The sequence below is a fragment of the Lagopus muta genome, chromosome 1 (genome assembly GCF_023343835.1).
Source record: "Lagopus muta isolate bLagMut1 chromosome 1, bLagMut1 primary, whole genome shotgun sequence".
In the NCBI taxonomy this organism is placed as follows: Eukaryota; Metazoa; Chordata; class Aves; order Galliformes; family Phasianidae; genus Lagopus; species Lagopus muta.
The window spans coordinates 92,430,024-92,441,495 of record NC_064433.1 but is presented as its reverse complement, the minus strand read 5'-3'; the positions used below and the strand labels follow the sequence as shown (position 1 = coordinate 92,441,495).

General features: G+C 39.8%; 1 protein-coding gene across 1 annotated transcript in view; it reads left to right on the top strand.

Annotated features, from left to right (window-relative positions):
* The first annotated feature begins 480 nt into the window (after nt 1-480).
* The window catches only part of HTR1F (5-hydroxytryptamine receptor 1F), a 110,038-nt gene continuing 99,046 nt past the window's right edge, over nt 481-11,472 (top strand). Inside the window, exon 1 of the mRNA XM_048933477.1 lies at nt 481-583. The gene's annotated coding sequence lies outside the window, so the exon portion shown is untranslated. The remainder of the gene's footprint in view (nt 584-11,472) is intronic.

The following is an 11,472-nucleotide window of genomic DNA, read 5'->3' as shown; positions in this document are numbered from 1 at the left end:
ATAATATTTGGGAGGAAGACAGCAGCACTTCGGAGGATCCAAAAACCCGCGGCAGATGAGAGACTGATACAGACTTCCCCTCCCACCCATTGCTTTGGCACAAGGCGGAGACTGAAAAGGCGGTGAGCGCGCACCATCCCTTCCACCCAGCGCTGGATACCCGAGATCCACGGGGGGACGCTCGCCGTGTCCGGCTCAGCCCTTGGGCAGCCCCCGGGGGCCGCGGTGAAGCCGCACCGCGCCGCCTCCTGGTGCCCGCCTCTCCATCCGCCCGGTGCGCAAGTTGCGCCGAGCAGCCGCCTCTATCAGCCTTGCGGGAGCAAAACCAGCGGAGTTTGCCCGGCCGGCGGGGTACCTCCTCTTCCTTCCTCTCCCTGCGGTTTTATTTTTTTCCTCTTCGCTTTTTTTTTTTTTTTTTTTTTTTTTTTTTTTTTTTTTGGGGAGGGGGAGCCGTGGCTACTGCTTTGCGCTCCACGGTGTGCCGCGGTGTGGATGCGTACGGACCTGTCCTCGGGGAAACAGCTCCCGGCGCTTCCACAAAAACTCCAACCCAAACAAAACGCCCACTTGGATAATTAAAACGGTAAATCCTGCTAACTTTTTATTATCTTGCTCGCTGTGCGCTTATATCTGGAGAGGTTTATGGCTTATCTGGCTTCTTTCCATCATCCTTTGGTTTTCATTAATTAGCTTCTCTGGTGCTGAGAACTTGAAATACTGGGGCTTCAGACAGAGCAGGACTCCGCTTCTGCTTTATCCTAAAGTTGGACTGAGGAATGAAAATCTTCCTAGATCATACTAGCCTTGCAAACGTGTTTACTTGTTTTGTTAACCTGATTGTAGATGAGATTTTGTGTGGCGGCATCTCTGAGTTTGCTTTTCCTTTGCTTAATTTTTGCTGGTGCTATGTATACAGCATAGATATGTGTATGCTGTGCACATGCAATCTGGTATGCTGACTGACTGTGGATGCTGGTGCTCACATCTGAAAATCCAGGCAGGCTTTGAATCCTTTCAGTTTATAATGTTAACAAGTGAACACTCATCTGTTTTCACCTTAATTCCACTTGTGGATTCTGACAAAACAAGGTCACCCCGAACTACACAAATGATATTTCTCAACCCCACAATTACTTAAGCGATAGAAACCTGCACAATTGGTGCAGTTTGTGTAGCTTAATCTGGCAGCCTTTTTTTTGAGAGATTATTAATTTTATACAGTCACCATAACAGTTGGATGCTTGATGGCACCTGACAACTACTGGATTTCTGCACATCATGAAAATCAACTTTAGGAGATTATATCTCTTTGCACTGTTAGACAGTATAATTTTACATACATTTATGCTTTCTACTATTAGCTATTTTGTTCTTGGAATAGTAACCTGGAATAGCAGATGTTTACATGGGGAAAATAAAAATGAGGAGTCAGTTATTTAAAAAAAAAAAAAAAAAAAAAAAGTAGCACATTTATACATGGAGAAAATGCTTCCTTATTCTCATAAAATAAGGGAAAATATGAATGGGAGTATCAGTTGCATGGCTGCTAAATATGACTGACCTGAACTTGAAACCACAGTGTGAAATAAACTTCCAAGTTTTACTCAGAAGAAGAAAAAGCATATATCAGTGTAGACTCCTGTAGCTCTTCACTGATTCTCTTCTTTCCCTTCTGAAAAGTTAAGTCATACCAATCTGCGTACTTGTCCATACATGTGTATACACGATGTGTGCATGAGCATACCAACCTGAGAGAAGCCAAGCACAGGACTTGTGATACCATGTTTTCAAACCACAGAGATTTGCTGACAGGGGTGAGGAAAGACAGGAGAGACTTACAACACTGAATTTGGGCACACGTTTTAGGGACCTTAGCTTGAAGATTGGTTGCAGTAGTCAAAGAAGAGAAAGAGGGTTCCACATGCCGTTCGATGTGCCTAGCACTGGCTTCTGCTCCAAATTGGTGCTCACTGTGTTTACACCTCTGATTGAATTCATCTTCCAAAACTTATGTCCATCCATCCCTTCTCTCCCTGTTGTTGAGAACAGGGGAGAATGTCAATTAATTGTTGATTTATAAACTGCTAAATGTTAAGATCAACTGACTCAAGAGGAAAACATTTTGCAAGGTTTATATTTTTTTCACAAACATATGTGCTGCTATCTGCTGATGCTAGACACTCACTTTTCTACAGTATTGAGCTGAAAGGGAGTTAGCAAGCAGGGAGCTCCTGCAGATAAGAGAAGAACACTGTAGCGAGTAATCAACAATGCTGCTCAAAGCAATAGTGACTCCTGGGAATGGTACTGTCTGAACACAGCAAATGGTACAGCATTGCTTGTTTTAAGGTGCTGTAAGCATATTGCTCTTGGTACCCTAACCTCTGCCTCTTTACTGTCACGGTTCACAGGCAGGATTGTGTCTTCTTTCTTTTACATGATTTGGCAGATCTGGTAGAATCACTTGATCATAAATTTTTGGAAGTTTCTTCAGTTTAATTGTGGAGGTTGCTTGTAGAGCAAAAAATGGGGGAAAATGGCAACCAACTCTAGGTCATTGGCAAATTTTAATACAGTACAATAACAAAAATTAGGTAAGTCAGAAATTCTGCTTTCTTAAGGAAAAAATAGTTGGACTTCTATCGCTTCAATTTTTTTCCCACAAGTTTTTTCTTCTACAGCTCTTCAGAGAAACCTGCAAATATACACGACCAGATTTCCTCCTTCCATCCTTTCTTCCCCTCTGTAGGCTCCCAATTACTTGTGTTTTTTTGTTTTGTTTTTTGTTTTGTTTTCATCCAGACAGCAAAAGAAAGGGCTAACAGAACAAACTCAGGCAGGAGGCACTCACTGCTTGCAGAGGGACTTTTCAGTACTGAGATTCCTCTTGAGCTGCATTACAGTCAGAAAGGGCTTATACTGCACATGACGTCTCTTAAATGCTCACAGATTTTTGTGCCAATTGCACATCTGAGGGTGATATATCACCATTTTTGTGTTTAAGATGACATCAGTGATTAAAACTTAGCCCTCTTATAACCTACTGATACATAGCTGTTAGAAGTTACAACTGAGGTTATTGGATCTGAAAGAGTAGGACTTTTTCTTTTCTTCCCTAATTTTCTTTAAGTTATTCATGGGAAAGAAGCCGTATGTCCTGACAGATTCTGTGGCTTGTCTCATGTATTAGCCCTTCACCCAGAAACAGAGAGGAAATCTTTGTAGCTTCAGGATGAAAGGGACACTGATTTTATTAATTGAAAATATTTTTATACCTTAGTCTTTCAAATGACAGTCCGTGTGTCATTTGACCTGTGTCCATCTGTGGGAGCTCATTTAACCTGTGAGATAACTGTAGAAACTGTTGGAATGTTATAGCATCCTAAGTGAGTAATGTTAGGTATATAGTATAGTTCAATACATTTTTACTATTTGATGGGTCATATCTGTTGGCTTTTAAAGAATTTTTAATGTTACATTTTTCCCTGCAGGATTTTTCCATAATTTATGGTCACAAAGCCTACAGACTCCCTAATTTTAGCTTCAACTCTTCAGGCATTTTTATACAAATGCTCATTTACTTTGTCATGGTGTTTAGCAAGATGGTTCAGTCAATGTGATACATTGTTCTGTAACTATTGTATGAAGTGATACTACAAAAAATGTGTCTGCTGCTTCTATTAATTTTTTTTTCAGTTTTCACAAACTGATTATGCATACGAGGCACAACGTTGCTCTCTGCTACTATGTTAGGTTTCCAATTGCCATAAAGTCTCCAATTGTCAGAATTTCAATACAAGAACAAAACAAAGTATTTTTTCCAGTTGACGCTGGATGTCTGCGGTGGGAAACGGGGAACAAGGCAGCTACTCCTGGCAGATGGGCAAGTCCCCCAGTACATACATCTTTCATTTTAATAAGCTTGTTTCAAAAAAATTTAGGAATGTGTGTGATATATACTTAATTTTCATAATGCTTCTTCTTATAAATTAGTAATTTAGCAATGGAAGGAAATTGGTGGTCATCTCCTTCTCCTGGTTCTGTTTCCCTTCAGTTCCTGGAGGAAGAAAATGCACATGGGAATATGCAAACTACACAGGCAGATACTTCCTAAGAATGAGAAATTATTTTTGAGTTCCCCTTGCCTATAGTGGGAATGTATGCTGTTATAATTTGGGAGGATTACTCAGATGTGGAATTTATAAAACTGGGTTTGATTCTTGCAGCTGTGCATCTCAAAAAACTGCAAATGCATTCTTAATACTAGGATAGAGGTATGGAGCCTAAGACTGAAGACTGGATAGCCAGCTTTTATGTAGCAAGTATGGTTTGGTCTATCATGATGTATCAGCAGCACAGCACTGTGGAAGACCCAACCTAAAGTCTCCCATGCACTGGCTTCATTGACAGATGGAAAGATTTCTGTTAACCGCTAGCTGTGGTTTTGTCTTTAGGAAAACCTCATTAGCATGCCAGTAAGTAGCCATGTTGAATAAGTCTAATCAGCGTTTTTAGACAGAATGCAAGCTGAACTTTGAAAATTTTGCTTTGAGGGGCAAGCAGTCCAAAGCTGAATATGTGGTTTACCACAGTGAAGAAGTGGACAACTTAATTAGAATTTTGATGATTATTCCCTGGAAATGGTTTGTTGCCATTCTGAGCCCAATTCACTGTGTTCTGTAAGAAACTATTACTCCGCTGAGTTCACTGACAGTGAGACCATTTCAGGTTTTGAACTGCTTTTCAGCCAGCAACACAAAGATTTGATGGCAAAACATTCAGACATGAAGTAGCAAGTCATCTGGCCCAATAGCAGTCACAGCAATTATGCCTTAGATGCTAAACAATTAAAAAGTCATTGTTCACCACAGGGAATATTGCACTGTGTATGCAGCTTATTCTCTCAAGATTGTCACTATGAGGTGTAGACAGGGACAAAATGCTTGTACACATATACATGTAACATATGTTAAATATATGCATATCAACACAAGTACATGTACCAACTTCATGGAGGCCAACATCTAAGGCGTATGAAGGGGCAAAAGTTTACAGTAATGAAGGAACTTTAGGGCTCTGACCTGCTGGAGAAAGAGGAAAATAGAGCAGAAACAAGAACTAAGAGAGTCATAGAAAGGTCAAATCCATTATGTAAATTTAGGACATATTAAATGAGAAGGACTGAACTGGCTTACCTAACTCAAAAAAGCTACTGCTTGTGCAGCAATAAGAAGTGATTACAATTTGATGGATGTTTTATGAGAAATCAAAACCAGGAATTCCTCCAAAGAGTATTTTGTGCCTATTGAAGTGTGGTTGCATTTAACAGTTTCCCCTAGGTTGATGAAAACTTCCCATCTCTGCAGCTATAAATCACAAGCACAACTATAACAAATTTTAGAGAATTTTGACCTTCAAAATAGAATATATGAGCTTTAAGTACTGTACTTGTAACTACATAATCAAGTCTGCAATAACAATTCTAGGCAAACAGATAAGAATTAGAAGCCTCTTCTCTGCGAATAAATGTTTATTTCAATTAAATTTCACTCCTTTTGCCGACAGTAACAGTGACTTTTGTATTGCTGTCTGTAGTTAGCTGCTATAGCAGCATAGTGATGAGAGCAGAAGAGGTGGCTTGGACCTTCTCATGGACAAAAAGTTCTTTGCTTATTACTTCCCACCTCTTATGGAGGAGACAGTGCTCAGTGTATCATTCGGTCAACAGAGTAGCATGACTTCAACATCACATTGCATTTTCTCTCTTCCTTCCAATCTCACCATCTTCCTTTATCTGACAGCAGCTAGATTTCAGGCAGACCATGTTCTCCTTGTCTTCAGCTGTCTGAGTTTCCTGGTCTTCTGAATTCATGGATTGCTACTGACTGTACTCACAGTGAAATACTCTGACACTGTCTTGACTGAAAAACTTTCTATGTTTGGGCTTCAGTAATTACCACAGCCCCTGTTTTTCCTCCAGTTTGAAAACCAGTGTGTGGAGAACACTTACAGCAGAGCTAATGCAGTATGTTTAAAAAAAAAAATAAAAAATTTCCATCTGTACACACAGATGATTTCTTTGCATCATAACTATATTCATTAGTCTGTAGATACATGGAATTGGGCCATAACTAAATCCTTTGCTGGAGAAGAGTTGATCCTTCCAATGGAAGAAAAGGAAAGTATTCCTATCTCTTCATCTTGCAAAAACACTGTTGTTTTAATAGCATTAAGTCTCTTTAGTTCATTCATACTAAGCATAAGATTATCTATGAAGTTCCTTGCGGAAAAAAAATTAACTATCTGCACTTATTATCTTATCCTTGGATTTGTGTTAGATGCTAGGGGATGAGCATGGCTTAGCCAAGCCACACTACTAGGTGGTGGTGGAGACCCCACAGAGTACAAATTTCCTAGCTCACTATGGTGCCTATGATTCACTGAGCCGCGGAATAGAAGGGTCTCTTGAAAACTAAAGAGATAAAATCGAAATGGAGAGGTCTAGTAACAAACAGTGAGGCTTACTATCAAAATATGATCTTTGGGAAATATTTCAGGCTGTGGTCTGTCTCGAGCACTAAAGAACATAAGCATATTTGGACCACGTGCAGCACTGTACTGATGCATCTTGGTCAGTTATAGTATTTCCCTCCAGGTGGCGCTATATTTAATCCTTATATTAAATCCTATATTAAATTGTAGCTAAGGACAAGCTTCTCACGTTGCCACAGATGCAAAGCCATAAACGTGGCTTGGGTGAAAATAATAGAAGGAATGTGTACATTGGCTGGAAAACTTTACTTAGAAAACATGTCTTATGTCATTATTACAACTACCATCAAGACAGGCTGTGGAGGAGACTCTCCTGGGTGTCATTTAATGTTTAATTAATACTCCAGTAATAATTAGTATTCTTCCTTACCAGTCTAGCAAAGGGAATATATTGTACACTTTGTAAGTGTGCAGGTGCTACCATCTTGATGGGGATGCAAATAAGTTGAACGATTCAATTAGACTTCAAAGTTGTTTTAAGAAATGTAGCTCAATAGAATAAGTATCAGGGATGCTCTTGAGCATGAACAACCAAGCGTGCAAACAGATTAGGAAGGACTGACCAGTTAGAGATGTACATGCCAACACATCAACTATATCTCAGAATTGATTTGTGTCCAGATGATGTAACCAGCAGATTTCTTTTGGAGGACTGCTAGATGGCCATTCACATCCTGCATCTGGACATGTGAGAAAAAGCAGGAGGCTTCTCTGCCAGGCAGGGTATGTGGGGAGACAAAGTGATCCCAGCACGAGCTCTGCCTCATGGACAGGCACAGCTTGTGGGACCTGAGCAGGGCAGGCAGAGCCACGCGCAGGTGATGGGACCCACTGACAGCCCAGGCATGGCGAGGGGATGAACCAGGGCCACCTGGGAAGGATAGGCAGGAGCAGATGGCAACACTGATGTTTTTCAATGACATTGAAAAAATCCAAACATACCAGATAAAACAAGCAAATAATATAATTATCCACTCAAGAAAACAGGAAATTCAGTCTTTGGAAGTCTAATATCATTTTGGTCTTCTTAAAAGCTGCATTTAAGTCTGCTTATTTCTTTCCTAGGGAAATGACTTATGTTCTGTCCTCACTAACACTTGCATCTACGTAAACAATATTCTGTATTGGGCCTGCCCAACATAATGGCATCATTACCATCTCTGCACAAAGAATTTTTACATTAAGGCTGTAAATTAAGCTCTTTCTCACTCTGCCTTTTACTGAAGGCTTTTAAATTTTTTTTTCTTTCAGTCAACTCTCACTCCTCTCAAGGACTGTATTTGAGACAGTGCTCATGGACTGGCATATTATGAAATTACCTGAAGACTGACAGTTGACAGGGCCCTGATGTGTGAGAAATGATGAAATGTGTGTTTTCTTTCATCTCCACCAGGGTGGTTGTGTGTATGTGATTGGTTTCTTTCTATTAACGTTGTGGGTTTTTTTGTTTTTGGGGGTGCTTTTTTAGTTGATGTTTATATTTACAATAAGGTACAATTTTCCATTATGAGGTAGGTTCTAGGGATGTGCTTACACTCACTTCCTTTATTTGTTCTCAAGTCCATATCTCCTGATCATCCAAACTGCATCAATGCTGTTTTGTTCCTGCACCTTGCTTTGGAGCAAAACCAAGTGTCGTACAAGGCAGTAGTCTGATGTGGATCCAGAAATTATTATAGATGAGGAGACCATACCAAATAAGCACAGTAGTTGAGACCATACCCATATCTTTCTGCCCTACATTGTTTTATCTGCTGTACTCCCTTCTGTTCTTTATGACTCACAAGCCCCATGCCATATCCATGAAAATGCAACCTATCTCCCCCTTGGAATTATGTTATTATATCTGCCATTTTTCTGGGTCATTTCTCACACAAATTCAGCTATTTTGAACCATTAAACCTCTGAAATAGCAATAACGCTGTACCTGTTTTAGGTGTGATGTAGTGTGGGCACAGTTGCCTCCACTGCTCTAAATGGTGATCAATGTGTGGACACAGGCCACACTGCCTCTTGGACTTGGGAGCAGGGATCTCTCAGCAATATAGACATCTTTTTTTGTTTAGATATGCTTGTTTCAGGCTTAAATTTTCTGTTCACATTTCAAATTTCTACACTGGTGTAGAGACATTAAGCTTTCTCCTGAGGAAAGTAGACAAGGCTCTTTTCGCTAGGACAAGCCTGTTAATGCTAGATTGATGACGAAATGAAGAAGCAAGATTCAAGTGCCTCCGTTAGATTTTGGCACAAAAGTCAGTGGTATTTTGAACCATCTCTAAAGGCAGATTTGACCTAAAAAAAAACTATTTTCAGCTATAATTATGAAGGAAAGACAAGTAAAGAAGGCTTAAGAATAGTCTGTTGATGGCAGCAGATGCTGTTATGTGGTGGGCTCTCCAGATTCCTAAGTAAAAGCAAAGAATGGGAGCTTCCCTAAAGTGGACACTTTTTCTGGAAAATGAGCTGCTCTTCAGTAAAGCAGTTGCACAGTCCCTAGAGAACAGCAGCCTGTGTACATGATATTGTGTCAGGATTTGATATTCGTTGTGGAATTCTCAATCCTTTGTAGCCACCTAAAAATTAAATGTCTCATCTTTGCTTACTTATGTAATCTTTAACCAGTGGCTCTGTGTGTACATTTTGTTTAAGATGACCTATTAAGCTGTCATCCATACTAGCTGTTTGACCTATAGCAGATAATGTCATCAGGAGAAACAAATGCTAAAATGGAAACCAGCTTTACTTGCTAGTTAACATTTCTAAAGGTTGCTACTTGGCAAACACAAACTCACACAGAATGTGTGTTGACCATGATGGCACTCCTTAATGATCTCTTTTAAGTGCATTTTTGTTTCATTTCTCTACTCTCATCTAGCAAGTAAGGTTTCCTGCTCTTTAGCTTCATTATTGATCTTGTACTGAAACTATTTACTGGCTCTACTGGCAGCTTCTTAGGCTAATGGTACACATCTTTTGTTATTTATAGCTTTATCTAAGAAATAAACAGATCAGATTTTAAAGAAGAGAGGGTTCCAGGAAGAGCTCACGGTGGCCTTCCAGTACATGAAAGGAGCTTATAAAAAGGAGGGAGAGCAACATTTTAATGGTTTGAAAGTGATAAGGCAAGGGAGAATGTCTTTAAACTAAAAGAGAGGAGATTTAGATTAGATGTTAAGAGGAAATTCTTCACTCAGAGGGCAATGAGGCACTGGCACAGCTGCCCAGAGAAGCTGTGCTGTCCCATACCTGGAAGTGCTCAAGTCCAGGTTGGATGGGTCCTGAGCAGCCTGAGCTGGTGGGAGGCAGTCCTGCCCATGGCAGGCTGTGTGCACTTTGAGGACCCTTCCAATCCAAACCATCCTGTGATCCTATGATTCCATGATCATGTTAAGTCATTTTAGCCACTTCAAAGCACAGAATCACTACAATAGAACAACAACAAAAACAAAAACAGAGAAAGACTGAAACTTCATCTGGTTTTAATGTAAAAGTACCAGAAAAAATATGAATGAGGAAAACCAGGTATTAGACAGTCACAGTCAGTGTTGGTTTGGTTGTTTTTTTTTGTTTTTTTTTTAAGACATCATCCTTCCAAATCAGTTGCTGTCTCAATGATGCATATAACTAGTTACTTAAGAGACTTCTGTGTATAGCATAATGTTTAATTTCAGAAAAACAGTCATTAACTTCTAATTTCAACTTAGGGGGAAAAAAAGTTAGGAAAAAAAAACATATCAATCACATTAATGACAACTAGGTAAAATTCTGATTATAACAATAACTCATTCTTTAAAGACAGAAGAGGAAAATACATCTTGCACATTTTCAATGCAATATAGCACAGCATCCTGCTGTGAGCAGTACTTCTGAGTCTTTAAACACAATTTCTTTCTTGGGTACTGGTGGGGAAGGGGGAGAAAGCAGAAGGAAAAGGTTAGGTTACGAAGTCAAAGAGAATAAGAAAGAGTGGGAGGAGATGTCACACACACAAGCAGCCCTCAAACTCAACTAACTAGGTAGGAGAATTTTGCTGAGGTATAAAAAACAAAATCTGCAATTTACACTTAAAATTGAAAAATAAAAATCTTAACTTAAGGGATGCTAAACTGAAGAGCAGAACTGTGTTGTTTCGGAAACATATTCTGCTACCCCCTTCCACATTAAAACATTTATTATCTGATAGTGAATTTTGTCCATTCTTTTTCTTGGTAGTTGGTAGCAGTGTTCATGCATCCAGCCAGAGGCAAAGATCACTCCTGTCTCTGACAGACTTGATAAGTAGAAACAGATGTAGAGATACTTGTACCAGCATTTCAAGAGGGTTTTACAATCTCTACTGTTAAACTAAAGCATGTCTAAGCCCATCGACAATGGGGAAGTGTATGGGAACTTTTGTTCAGGGGATCATAACCTGATCCTCTGATTGATCACCTGAGGCTAGCACCAAGTCAGCAGCAGGAGCACAGGTGAAGGCAATTCAGCTGTGTGATCAGAAGGGGTGGAGCCTGGCTGCACCTCTCTTAGACCCCATTTAAGGGCTGACTGCCACTGAGGAAGGATCTCTTCCTGGAGATCACTCCCTTTGGAGTTTTCCTGTGAACCCAGGACACAGGTGAGCATTTTTCTTTATTTTCATTTATTTCCAGTTATCCTTTTTCACTATGATAATCTTTCTAGCTATATGATCTGCAGACACCAATCTAACCACTCTGTATATTTGTTGCTTATGCTATTATACTGTAGCATAAGCAACTGTAGGGCAGAATGTTGACCTAGGGGCATTAACTGAGCTTCTGAAGTCATAGATATATATGTACAATTTTGTTTTCAAACTTGTGTTCTGCTAAATATTTGAAGACCAGGCTTGTGGTCATCAGCTCTGTGCCTTTTGTAAGGGAGACTTAGAGAGGTCACATCAAG